The sequence below is a fragment of the Patagioenas fasciata genome, chromosome 26 (assembly GCF_037038585.1).
Source record: "Patagioenas fasciata isolate bPatFas1 chromosome 26, bPatFas1.hap1, whole genome shotgun sequence".
In the NCBI taxonomy this organism is placed as follows: domain Eukaryota; kingdom Metazoa; phylum Chordata; class Aves; order Columbiformes; family Columbidae; genus Patagioenas; species Patagioenas fasciata.
The window spans coordinates 4341785-4353915 of NC_092545.1; the positions used below are offsets into that span (position 1 = coordinate 4341785).

Here is a 12131-nt window from a genome sequence, read left to right on the forward strand (position 1 = left end):
CCTCAGTTCAGGAAAGAGATTGAAGTGCTGGAGCGGGTCCGGAGAAGAGCAACAAGACTGGGGAAGGGACTTGAACACAAGAGCTATGGGGAGAGGCTGAGGGAGCTGGGCTTGTTCAGTCTGGAGCAGAGGAGGCTTAGAGGTGAGCTCAGCACTCTCTAGAACGACCTGAAGGGCAGTTCTAGCCAGGGGGGATTGGGCTCTTCTCCCAGGCACTCAGCAATAGGACAAGGGGGCAGGGGCTTCAACTCTGCCAGGGGAAATTGAGGCTGGAGATTAGAAAGCAATTCTGTGCAGAGAGAGTGGTCAGCATTGGAATGGCTGCCCAGGGAGGTGCTGGACTCACCGGCCCTGGAGGTTTGTAAACTGAGATTGGCCATGGCACTTAGTGACGTGATCTGGTGAACGGGCTGGAGCTGGACCAGGGGTTGGACTGGATGATCTCTGAGGTCTTTTCCAACCCAGTCCATCTTGTGATTCTGTGAATAGTCAGTGTTGCAAATAACCATTTCTGTGCCATGGGTGTCTTGTTTGGAAACCACTCAGTAGGCTCTTTCTGTCCCAGCCTTGTTTTGGGCTGGATTTGCGTGTTGCTGGTGTCCATGGGTACGACTCTGCTCTTCCCTTTCTGTCCAGCTTCACCGGGTTGGCTTCACTTGGCTCTGTGGATGCCATCGTGACAATTCCAAAGAACACCCTCATTCAACTCAGTGAAGCAGATGCAAACGCTCTAAGTTGCCAATGTGTTCTTCAGTCTTCGCCAGGGTGTTACTCTGCTTTAGGTTACTCTTTATATTGCAAGACCGGGCGCCTGAGGACATCACTCTGGATTTATTTATGCCAACAACAAACCTCCATTGATTTTTCTGGTGGTGCTGAGCTGAATCCTCACTGTGGAAATCACCCTTGTGCTGGGCTGGCTCAGTGTAATCTGAGAGATGAATTGTTGCAGACGCTTTATGTGCTGACCTCTCTGCCTAGGGCAGGAGTCTCATCCTACACCAGAACATTTATCCCTACAAATATATATTGAGCATCTGTTTATAAATAAGGCGAATTGGAAAATAAAAGGACATCTGTGTACTTGTAAGAATTGAGCTGCGGAAGCCCCAAGGCTGCAGGACACGAGTTCAGCGGTGACTGAGCACCAGGGCTGGATCTGCAGCCGGAGCTCGGGTGCATTTCCCAGCAGAGCTTCTGCTCTCGCTCCGCTGTGAAAATGCGCGCTCCTTAATTCCACTTGGCCGGAGGGGACTTGGAGGTGGTTTGCTTTATAAAGTACTATTGATCTTCAGGCGTCACGTGTGGCTAAATCATCATCCTGAACGCTGGGGCACACCAACCCGGATTGCTGACGTGCGTTTCTTGCAGACAGATGAGGGGAGGCTGCTGCTGTCACCCCAGCCCACAGGATCAAGTGTCAGTTTGTTGCCATATCTTTGGTTTTGTTCTATTTTTTTTTTTTGCACAATGATTGCAAAGCAAGATCAAGCAGCCTGTGTTTATTATTTATACGCTTCTGTAGGAAAAACTGAGCTGCCAAATTCAAGTGACAGAACTGCCCTGAAAATTAATAGAGAACGTTTTCTTGGGGAGTCCTGTCTGTCTGGTTTCCTGTCACATTTTTTCCATTATTTATAGCGTCATATAGTGTTATGTGTTGAGTTAGTGCTTGGTTGGTAGGCAGTGTTATATCTGAGCTTTATGTGTAATCACAACAACCATTAATGTGACGATGGACCGATATTTGTGTTTTGGTGCCCAGTATATTTAACAATTAACGCTTACCTACTTTTGCTATTGTGCCTGGGATCCCTTACTCAGGTCCTGTGTTAATCTGGTTTCATTTCCCTTCCCTTTGACAGAAGGAGAAATTCCGCCCTGCTTACGAGGTGATGATTTTCCATGGGGATCTGTTTATTGCTGTGCCCGCCGCTCAAATCTGGGATATTCAAAACCACTCGTGCCCTGTCAGGCGTTGCCGACCTGGCAGAAATGAGATTTATTCAGTCCGTTACTTCAGGTCAAATAATATTAGACTTGTCACAAGAAAAAAAATGACAATTCATTAATACTTTAGCCTAATTGGGGGAGCGGAGGTGTCTGTGGATATGGTGGAAATAATGCAACTGCTGCGTAACCAAATCCTGCGGGAATTTGTACCAGGTTAACTGGACAGGCTAAATTACACTGAGAGAGCGAGATTTATTTCTTCATTTCAAATCACTGTGTAGGCTCTAAGCACAGAAGTATTTTCGGTCTAGAATAGGCTGAAAGATCAACTGAGTGTTTTTAATCTCTGCGATGAATATAGAGATACTCTGTACTTATATAAAGGTATTGGTCAAAAGTTATTATTACCTAGCAGAAAGTGAGCTTGACGGAAACACGGGCTGGCTCTCGGGTTCGTTATATCTCATATATCATTTCACTGGTCCTTCACACGCAACACAATGTCAGTGGAACCATTAGGATGTAAATGTGGCTATGCAAATTCCCAAGACCCTTATTAGCAAATTCATTAGAGCCGTCCAGCCGCTGTATAAATTCTCCCGTTTGATTTTTCAGATCTTCTCCGTTGCGTGAATTTTTCCACTTAGAAATATTAGGGAAAGCCAGCCTTGTCCCCAGAATGTGGCCTGGGTTTATATTATCTGCTTTATGCAATATTTCATACTGCTTTCCCAAAGTGATTACTCGAAAAAGAAATCAATGCAAGAGCCCACAATAGTCAAACCACTGGCAATAAAGCAGAATATACATATTCTGTAGAGAGAAGACTGTCAATAACAACATAGATTTTTCTTTCAGATTTGCAACAACCACAACAAATTACAAAACTATGAATAGCCCCTTAGTTATTTTCTTCCTCTTTCTTCCTTGCCACATCTTCACCTTCTCTCAAACGATTGTGTGGAGACGTTTGTCAAAGGAGCACTGAACCCATAGGGTGCCAAGTAAGGAAAAATGTTCTGTTTCCAATATGCACAAGCTTAATTTGGCGCTTCCAAAATGTCAAATAGAGACTTTTTTGTTCAAACCGACAAAATATCTGCCTTTTTTTTTGAAAGACGCAGTTACTTTAGAAGGAAAAAAAAGGTGTTTTGCTTTTTCATCCCTCCAATTTCCTGTAAATCCTGTAGAACTCCTTTATCTGGGAGTAAAAAGAACGAAATGAAGAGAAATCTGGAGAACTACAGAGAGTTCCCTTCCTAATTCCCCCGATCAATAAAGACAATAAAAATAAGAAGCGGAGAGAGTTAATATCCTCCATTTCCTTTTATTTTTTTTCCAATTGTGACGAAACTGGATACTTGGAATATAAATACCGGGCTTTTCATTTTTAGGAGGGAGTTTAGGCCTGTGCAGGCCCAGGCTGTGCAGGCCCCAAAGCCATGACAACAGCAGGAGGTTTAAACGTGGAGCTCTGCTGGAGCAAAACTGCACCATTTAAAACAACAACATTTCCCTGAGTTAACAGCGTGTGTCTGCTCTTTTTCAGGAGAAATCAGCCTTTTTTTCAGTGCATTTTTTTCCCCAAAATTGGAAAGCACTTGCTCAAAACCGTTTCCTACTTGCATCCCTGTTGTATTATTGCTATTGTAGTTGTGCAGAAAAACCGCTTTGTGCTCAGTGCTGTGCAGAGGGAACATTGAACCCCTGCACAAAGTAACCGAAAAGCTGCACGCACACACAGAGTCACAGAATGTGAGGGGTTGAAGGGCCCTGGAAAGCTCATCCAGTGCAATCCCCCCATGGAGCAGGAACACCCAGCTGAGGTTCCACAGGAAGGGGTCCAGGCGGGTTTGAATGTCTGCAGAGAAGGAGACTCCACAACCTCCCTGGGCAGCCTGGGCCAGGCTCTGACACCCTCACCAGGAACAAGTTTCTTCTCATATTTCAGTGGAACCTCCTGTGTTCCAGTTTGCACCCATTGCCCCTTGTCTTGTCACTGGTTGTCACCGAGAAGAGCCTGGCTCCATCCTCCTGACACTCCCCCTTTAGATCTCTGTAACCATGAATGAGGTCACCCCTCAGTCTCCTCTTCTCCAGCTCCAGAGCCCCAGCTCCCTCAGCCTTTCCTCACACGGGAGATGCTCCACTCCCTTCAGCATCTTGGTGGCTGCGCTGGACTCTCTGCAGCAGTTCCCTGTCCTTCTGGAGCTGAGGGGCCACAACTGGACACAATATTCCAGGTGTGGTCTCCCCAGGGCAGAGCAGAGGGGCAGGAGAACCTCTCTGACCTACTGACCACCCCCTTCTAACCCACCCCAGGTACCATTGGCCTTCCTGGCCACAAGGGCCCAGTGCTGGCTCATGGTCACCCTGCTGTCCCCAGAACACCATCCCAAACAAAATGCAGTTGCTCTAGAGAATTCTTTCTGCCTATGGCTACATCTGCATATTTTAGCATTTACCTTCTTTTAGAGGGAAGTGAGTGGGCAGTGGATGCAGACAACAGGATAATTTGTTTATGTAGCCCCAAAGAAAGTTCTAGAGTGGCAAAATAATAAATTCTGTGCCAAATGGAGGGTTCCTGGGTGTCTGTGTTGCTGCGGTGTTGCCTTGAGGTCTTTGTTTAGATAATTTTCCTGTTTTTTTTGGTATTTTGTGTTTATTCCCATGCGAAGCGCTGTGACCCGTCTTAGTGCAACACTGAGCCTGGGTTACAGTAGGAAGGGAATTTCCGCCGTTGCCGTTTTCAAGCTGTAAAAGGGTATTTGAAGCTGCAATGAGCTTTTATGGAAAGATTCCATAAAATGGAGCCCAGCACGCTGAATGTACCAAAATATTAGTTTAACTGCCTGTTTACAGTCCCACCATAAAAGAAAAAATATAGTCTATAAAAAGACCTCCTGAAGCAACATTTAGAGTAGTGGAGTAAGGAAAGTATTGTTTAAACAGATGCCGTAAATTTAATGTGGTAGTATTATTGCCACCCAGGATTTTATTGATTTTATCTTTTCAAGTTACTTATCTAAAAATTTATTGTGTCTGTTTCCACTCCTATTTAACCAGGATTTCCGAAACAGAAATTATTAATGAGCTATTATCTGAGAAGTGAAAGGGAAAGTGATTTAAATAAAACGAAGCATCAAAGGCAAACACAAATCACGGTAGTGTAATACCTTTGTCTTTTTTTTAATAGTCTAATGAAGAAAAATTTAGAGAGGAAGCATCTTTTGGGACAAACCCATGCTATTTTGTTTCAGTTGCAACACAGTGGTTTCAGTTTTCTGTTGGGTGATATTTACCCTCCAGCTTCTTGTGTCCCGGGTCCCTTTCCCCTACACTGCTCTCTAATAGCTCATTCCCCATCTTACACTGGAACCTGGGGTTGTTCCTGCCCAGATTCAAGACTCTACACTTGCCCTTGTTCTATTTCATTCAATTTTTCCCTGCCCAACTCTCCAGCCTGTCCAGGTCTCTGATGGCAGCACAGCTTCCAGTGTCACCACTCCTCCCAGCTTGGTGTGACCAGCAAACTTGCTGACAGTCACTCTATTCCCTTGTCCAAATCATTGATGAATATACTGAATAATCCCGGCCCCAGCACTGCCCCCTGAGGCGCTGCACTGGGTCCAGGCCTCAACTGGACTCTGCCCCATTGACCACGACTCTCTGGCTTCTTCCCTTCAGCCAGTTCGCAGTCACCTCACTGCCCGCTCATCCAGACCCCACTCCCTCGGTTTAGCTGTAAGCTCTTGTTTTCACCTGGTAGTTGTCCTGTCACGTATCTACTTGAATGACAGCATTATCTGGCATAAATTCTTTTTCATGTGCTCTAATGTACTAACTGAGGTCTGTTTACCTTACCAAGTGTAGCTATTTGTTTCCTCAGAGCTTGAAGTGAGTTTCTTGACAGGCTCCCAAGTGACACATTTTTTCCATAGACCCTAAAAGAGAAAAATTCTGCAGTGAGTTATCCGGAGGGAATTTGGCCCAAAGCAATGTGAAGAGAAGCTCAGGAAGATTGCAGCTTGCCCACGGTTAAATAGGACATGTGTGGCAGAATATGAACGGAGCAGACGTTTCCTTTTTGTTACATCCTCTCAACCTGGTACTCGCTAATTGTAAATAGAAATAATTCACAAACTGGATGTTGAAGAGCCAAACTTCAGCCAGGTTTGCTCTTTGTTCATATTGTAACGTAGCGACCTCTCTTTTCTTGCAGCAATAGACACGTTCTCGTGTGAAGGATGAATTGTCGGGTGAGAAAACAGCAACCTTTCCAGCTTGCAGAAGGCTTCTCCAGATCCTTCTTCTCTACTGTGAGTTTACACCGCTTTATTTATTTCCTTCACTTGGCATTAAACGCTCCCTTGGATATTCATTACGCTGCTATGAAAAATGAGTTTAATTGATGAATGAAGCCCTGGTTTGCTGCCACTACCTTTCCATCTCGCGTTGCAGAGCTTTCGCTCTCTAACAGATGTGTAGCCAGAGGACTGAATTCATCCTCGCTCAGCAGTTCCCTTGCAGCCTGAGAGCTGCCAGCACACAGAAATGTACTTAAAACTTAACATTTATGTTATTTCGGACCTTGTAAACAAGGGGCAGGGCTGCAAAAAGAAACACGTAGGTGAGGCAAATGCAAATACCCCCTTGCAGCCAGACAGAGAAACCATTACTTTCTTTTTACATTGGCCCAAAAGCTGTGGATACATTTTCTTCCATAAACATCTTAAAAATGGACTTTTTCTATGTGTGTTTCAACAGCTACAAAAATCTGTTCTCTGGAATAAATACGTGGTGTAACAAAAAACTGTAATCACAGCACGCTGAAATGTTTTGAGATTTTTCTCTCTTGATGTTTATCACACTCTTGTAACAGTTTCAAGTGGCAAAACAGATTTATTTTGTTTTAATTTTGGAAGTGCGGTAACTTCCTCCCTTTAAAGAAAACAGAAAATCACCCCTAGATAGATTTCTATGGAGAGCTGCAGTTTACCACTCTTACCCAAATACCTGCACATTTTGTGTTTGGCCTTTTCTGAGCTTCATTCAGTGCCAAAAGTTGGGTAGTTTATTAAAAGACATACTCAGAATAATATCCATTGAACTGTTGGTACGGGGTGAGTGAGCTGTTTATTGTGCTCTCTACAAGCCTGCAATTTAGGTATGGAAAATTGTGTTGGATTTACTGGATTTACCAGTGCTTGATCCTGATGCAAATATTTGGGAGAACCGAGCTCTAAAACTCCATCACTCTGCTCAGCATGAGATGTTTTGCTTTCACTCTAAGTAACCAAACACCCCAAAAATACATGAGACAGACGTTCAGGTTGTTACCCAGTGAGGTGCCTGTTTATTAGTGATTGTCCTTATGACAAAAGCAAATTTTGGATGACCGGGTAGTGAGGTCCAGGTCCCTTCCAACCCCTGACATTCTGGGGTTCTGTGAAATTGGAAAACAGTGATATAAAATAGCTTTCTGCAGAATGCAATACGTTCAAGTCAATGATTTAGAGATAAATACTCTGTATAGAGCATCCAGAGCATGAACTGAGTCCTTGGGGGTGTAAAAGGTCAGAGCTCTGAAGACATTGGAACAACATCACTTTACACCAGTGGATGGATTTGCCTTCATTACATATCTTATATATATTTTAAAATATGTTCTATTTTCCTTATTCTCTAATGGTAAGAGTGAGATGACAACAGAAGAGCTCAAAGGCACTTTCCACATACTAATCCTTAAAAACCTAATCTCCGTCTCTCCTTTTATTTCAAGTTAATTCATGGCTGTCTGTCATAGTAGGAAGAATATTGTTACCTGCAGCGCAGTATTTGCAGCTCTGGAAACATCAGTACCTCCTAGAGTTGTATGCTTTTCACTGTATGCATTAGGTGAATTGGTTTTGACTTAATATTTCTGGTTTGGGTCGTATTGTTTGGTTTATATTTGCGTAGCCCAAAATCCAGAGCGTATAATTCAGCCCCGCTTATTATTGTGAACTTTTGCTCTTGTGAGGGGTTACTAAGTGAGAATTTGGTGTGGAGCTGTGTAAGTATTAAAACTCTCTGCTTGCAAGAGATACTTCAGCTGAGAATTACCTGGAGGTTGTTGCTTTTTCAGAACAGCAGCTACAAGGCCCCATGGCAACAGAGGGAAAAGGCAGGAGTGATGGAGGCTGGAAAATCGCATATTGCTTACTTAACACGCTGTAGATTTACCTTTTGGAGTTTCCACCCAAGAATAGAGTTTCCTGAAGTCCTAGGTGCAAAATGGTTTGATCGGTACGCGTAGGGAAAGTGCTGGAATGGTTCTTCAGGGCTGTATCTTGTCCCGGTGCTGCAGGGTTGAAAGGGACTTGCTTTTCTTACCCACCTACCAAACTGTGTTTTCCTCTTTGCACAGATTATCGCCGGCATACTTTGCAAACCCAGTTTTCCTTCCTGTTTAATATCCTATTTTCAGCTCTGCTCAAGTTCTCAGACTGCACGTAAGAATATTTTCCAGTGTTCATTAATCCGCACCCTTGGCATCATTCGTATGCTGCGCTTTAACGCTGTTGCAATAGGTCAGAAGGAGATAAAAGATGTCTGGTGATGTGATTCAAATCATATTGTATTTGTTCACTTCTGGAGCACAGTCCAGTACTGTGGAATTGTCTTGCTGCCTATCTCTTGTCTTTAGCAAGACCGTTGTATGCCAAGGATGCAAATAGAGTCTTGAATGTTGCTATGTTTCTTTAAACATCCTTTAAAAATAGGTATTTCTTTTCCTCTTTGGGAAGGTTGTTCTCAGAAGCTGGCAGGGACGAGGATAATTGTCTTCTGTGAGTTCACAAGAACATCCTCTGTGTTGAATTAACTGCATGAAATTAAGAGATTTGCTTTGTGTAGAGTTGGGACATGAGCCTGGCAGCATTTTATCACGCGAGTAAACCATGGAAACGTACGTGCCGTTGAGAGAAGTCTTAAAAGATGTATTTTATTTGTCTTTCCCCTTGAAAATACCTTTCTAAAACGAGGCACAATTTATATGACCGCCTTTGGGATTCTGGCTGAGAGAAGCTTGGCTGTATTTATGTTTGGACCTCCGGGGCCAAGACACTTTGTTGGGTTGAAATAAATCACTCGATGGCAGCGCCTGCTCTCAGCCCCACAGATTGAGTGTGGCCACGACGGGGCTGACACGCGGCCGTTGTGGGGCTCAACCTTCGTATTTCATCCGCCAACCTCGCTGGGCTTGGCCTCTCGCACTTTATTCCCCCGTTTTCTTCTCCAGCTCATGAACCGGCAGCTCGAGGTGACTACAATTTGTGTTCCCTTGTCTTGGAGACTTTTGAAGATGCTGGTAACCTTTCTGGGTTAGAACAAAACACACGTTGTCTCGTGGTGTTGAAAGCACGTTGGAATTGTTTACATGAAGTTCTATATGAATTCAGAGCTGGTTTATTGTCATATACATCAACAGCATCTCTATGTGACGCAGTTGACTCTAAAGGTCTTCTCTACAATTTTTATATGTAGCCTTGATATTAATATCAGCTGAACGGTGACCACGGTGTGTGATGTGCATGCTCATTTTATTATTCATGTAGGAAATCAGCGTAGAGTAGCGTGTGCTACAAAAACATGCTTTAGGTGACTGAGCACTAACTTCTCCAAGCAGAAAAGGCCTTAAGCAGCAACTGTTAAAGGGCACGCTAATCTCGTAGGACTTTCATTTCTGTCTATAGTCGCTCGTAATGTTTTCCTGTCACTGTGCCACTTTGAATTAAAATGTCATCTTTTACAAGGGTCGGTTCTGTATATTCTCTGATTCCTTCCCTGCCTTATTTGTCTGTTGGTTTTTTAGAACCTGGGCAAAAAGCCTCATTGCGTTGGCTGGCTGGGATTTACAAAGCTTGATGGCACCAGGGCATGATCTTACTGTTCTTATGTATCTTTACTTGTAGAGAATATGTTTTCTGGATACTGAAGAAGGGCCGGTATATGGAAGGAAATTAAGAACCGTAGCTCTAAAGCGTTTTCTGTAAGTTACCTTTAGGTTTGTAGTTGTTTGGAGATGTGGATGGTGCCAGACCCGATGGCTCCTGGTGCTTTGGGCTCCCCAGGACACCCATTGCAACCACACCTCCTGGCTGAGACAAATCAACTCAAAACCCGCTGATGTGCATATCCCGTGTGTTCCATGGTTTGGTTGGTCTTTAAACAGCAAAACCCTTTCGAACGACAGCGCTAAGTCAGCACTGATGTGCATCTTCCTTTAGTTTTACACCAGCGAGAGCCACCGGTGCGTGAAATCCAACCTTCCCGGTGCTCGGGGGTTTCTGTGAGCCGAAGGTTTTAGCCCTTTTCCCTGAAAGGGCTTGGCTAGAAAAGTACTTCTATGACAATTAATACACACATTTAAAATGCCTGGCTTGCAATATTCCAGGCTCCAGGCAAGAGTTGGGCATTTCAATATTTAATAAGCTCATCTTCCCAGTTGGGTGATGGTGTGCGAGGAGACGTGAAAGGCCATCCTGGTTGCGTTCGGCCTTGTTGGAGGAGCAGGATCCCATTAAGCACGGGGAGCAGCAGTGTCTGAATTGTTTCACCGCACTTGGAGTTGAGCGGAGTCCCCCTAAATCATTTCAGACTTTACGGCGCGGGTTTTATTGCCTGTTTGTTCTTGCTTTTGTTCTGAGCCGCTGTTGCGTAACAGGGCGACTCTGACTTGTTGCTCAAGCGTCCCTCAGCTCTATGAATCTCCAACTACAATAATAATCAAGGTAAGAGGTGCAAAAGGAGAGACCAAGCGGCTGGTCTGGTGCAAAAGCTCCTGAATTCTGTATATCAGGCTCCCATTTTCATTCACTAACAACATATCCTCATATCCTCCTTCCTACACCCAGGGAAGGTGACAGCAGAGCCACCCAAGAGGAATTTGCACATTGGAAATTAGGCTCTGATAAATAGTTAATTAACAGCGTTCCATCCGTGGTGTATAGAGGTGAATAACACACTTCCATTCAATTGTTTATTCAGAGAAGGTGCTATTTAACAGCTCAGCAAAGGGATTTCTTGGTTTTGTTGGAGTAGCTCTAAATAAAATTCAAACTGTTTTTGCCTTATTCAGCATATAAAAAGATATTAATCGATGAAATCTTGAATCATAGCCAATTTTCTGGGTTTTTTCACTCCGTTGTATCCTATGGCTTTGAGTTATACGAGTTAAATTATGCTGAATGTTGAAATACTGACTTTTCCATTGCTGCAGTTTATCAGCTTTTCAGTCCCACGAGGAACAGAGAACAACTTCTTTCCGTGTGCTCCCTCCAAGATGTGTTTTCTAGGGCTGAGAACTGGAGAACAACTCTAATTACGAAGGAGAATGAAGGCAAGACTCCACTTAGGAGAACACGATTTGTTCAGTGGCATCTAATGGAAAAATAAGGGGTGTAATGGGCTTCCCTGCCCATTATCCACTCGAGCAGCAGCCGAACTGGGTGACCTTTGCCGTTTGGAGTAATTTACTTGGCTCGTGGTAGAAACATAAAGAGGAGAAGGAGTCACTGCAAGTTCGAGGGCAAATCTCAAGAGGATTTGATTGCAGAGACTCGCACTTGGCTTTGCCCCCAAGGGTAGGGTGGAAATACAAGCGGGTTGAACTCAGATCGACGAGTAACAAGCAAAATGTTATTAGTGGAAGCAAAAACCGCCTTTTTCATGCCCTATGGACAGCAAAAACATGGCAGAAGCTTTTGATCCAACTCTAATTTGGATGAGTCTGATGTTTAAATAACTCCGTTGTTTGGTTTGTAGCAAATCCTTTCAAGCAAATCCCTTTCCTCTTAGCAAGTTTGCCAGTTATTAATTTGAAGTAGTGTTGTCAGGTGGTTTTTTGTCCCCTTTTATCTCCAGTACAGAGTTATAAGTATATCAGGACAACCAAAAGAAAATAAAGGCCACACGCTACTTTGGGGTTGATTAGGGGGGTGTTTTAAACGCTCCAAATAATTCATTAGGATAAAGTGTTGTACCAGCTGAGCATGTTGAGTTGTGGGACAGAATGGGCCAAAGAAATGGTGAGATTGGGTTTGTTCTGGCTTTTTATTGGAAGTTTGGTTTATGGTTAATGAAATAAGTTACAGAAAAAAAAGGTGATCAGAAAGAGAACAAATGTGCAGTTTGCG

The 12131-nt window shown here is 43.8% G+C and overlaps 1 protein-coding gene across 2 annotated transcripts in view; it reads left to right on the forward strand.

Annotated features, from left to right (window-relative positions):
• LRRTM4 (leucine rich repeat transmembrane neuronal 4) overlaps positions 1-12131 on the forward strand; it is a 298739-nt gene that overhangs the window by 52525 nt on the left and 234083 nt on the right. For both annotated transcript variants that reach the window (XM_071799351.1, XM_071799350.1), the window contains exon 3: positions 6176-6272. The gene's annotated coding sequence lies outside the window, so the exon portion shown is untranslated. The remainder of the gene's footprint in view (positions 1-6175; positions 6273-12131) is intronic.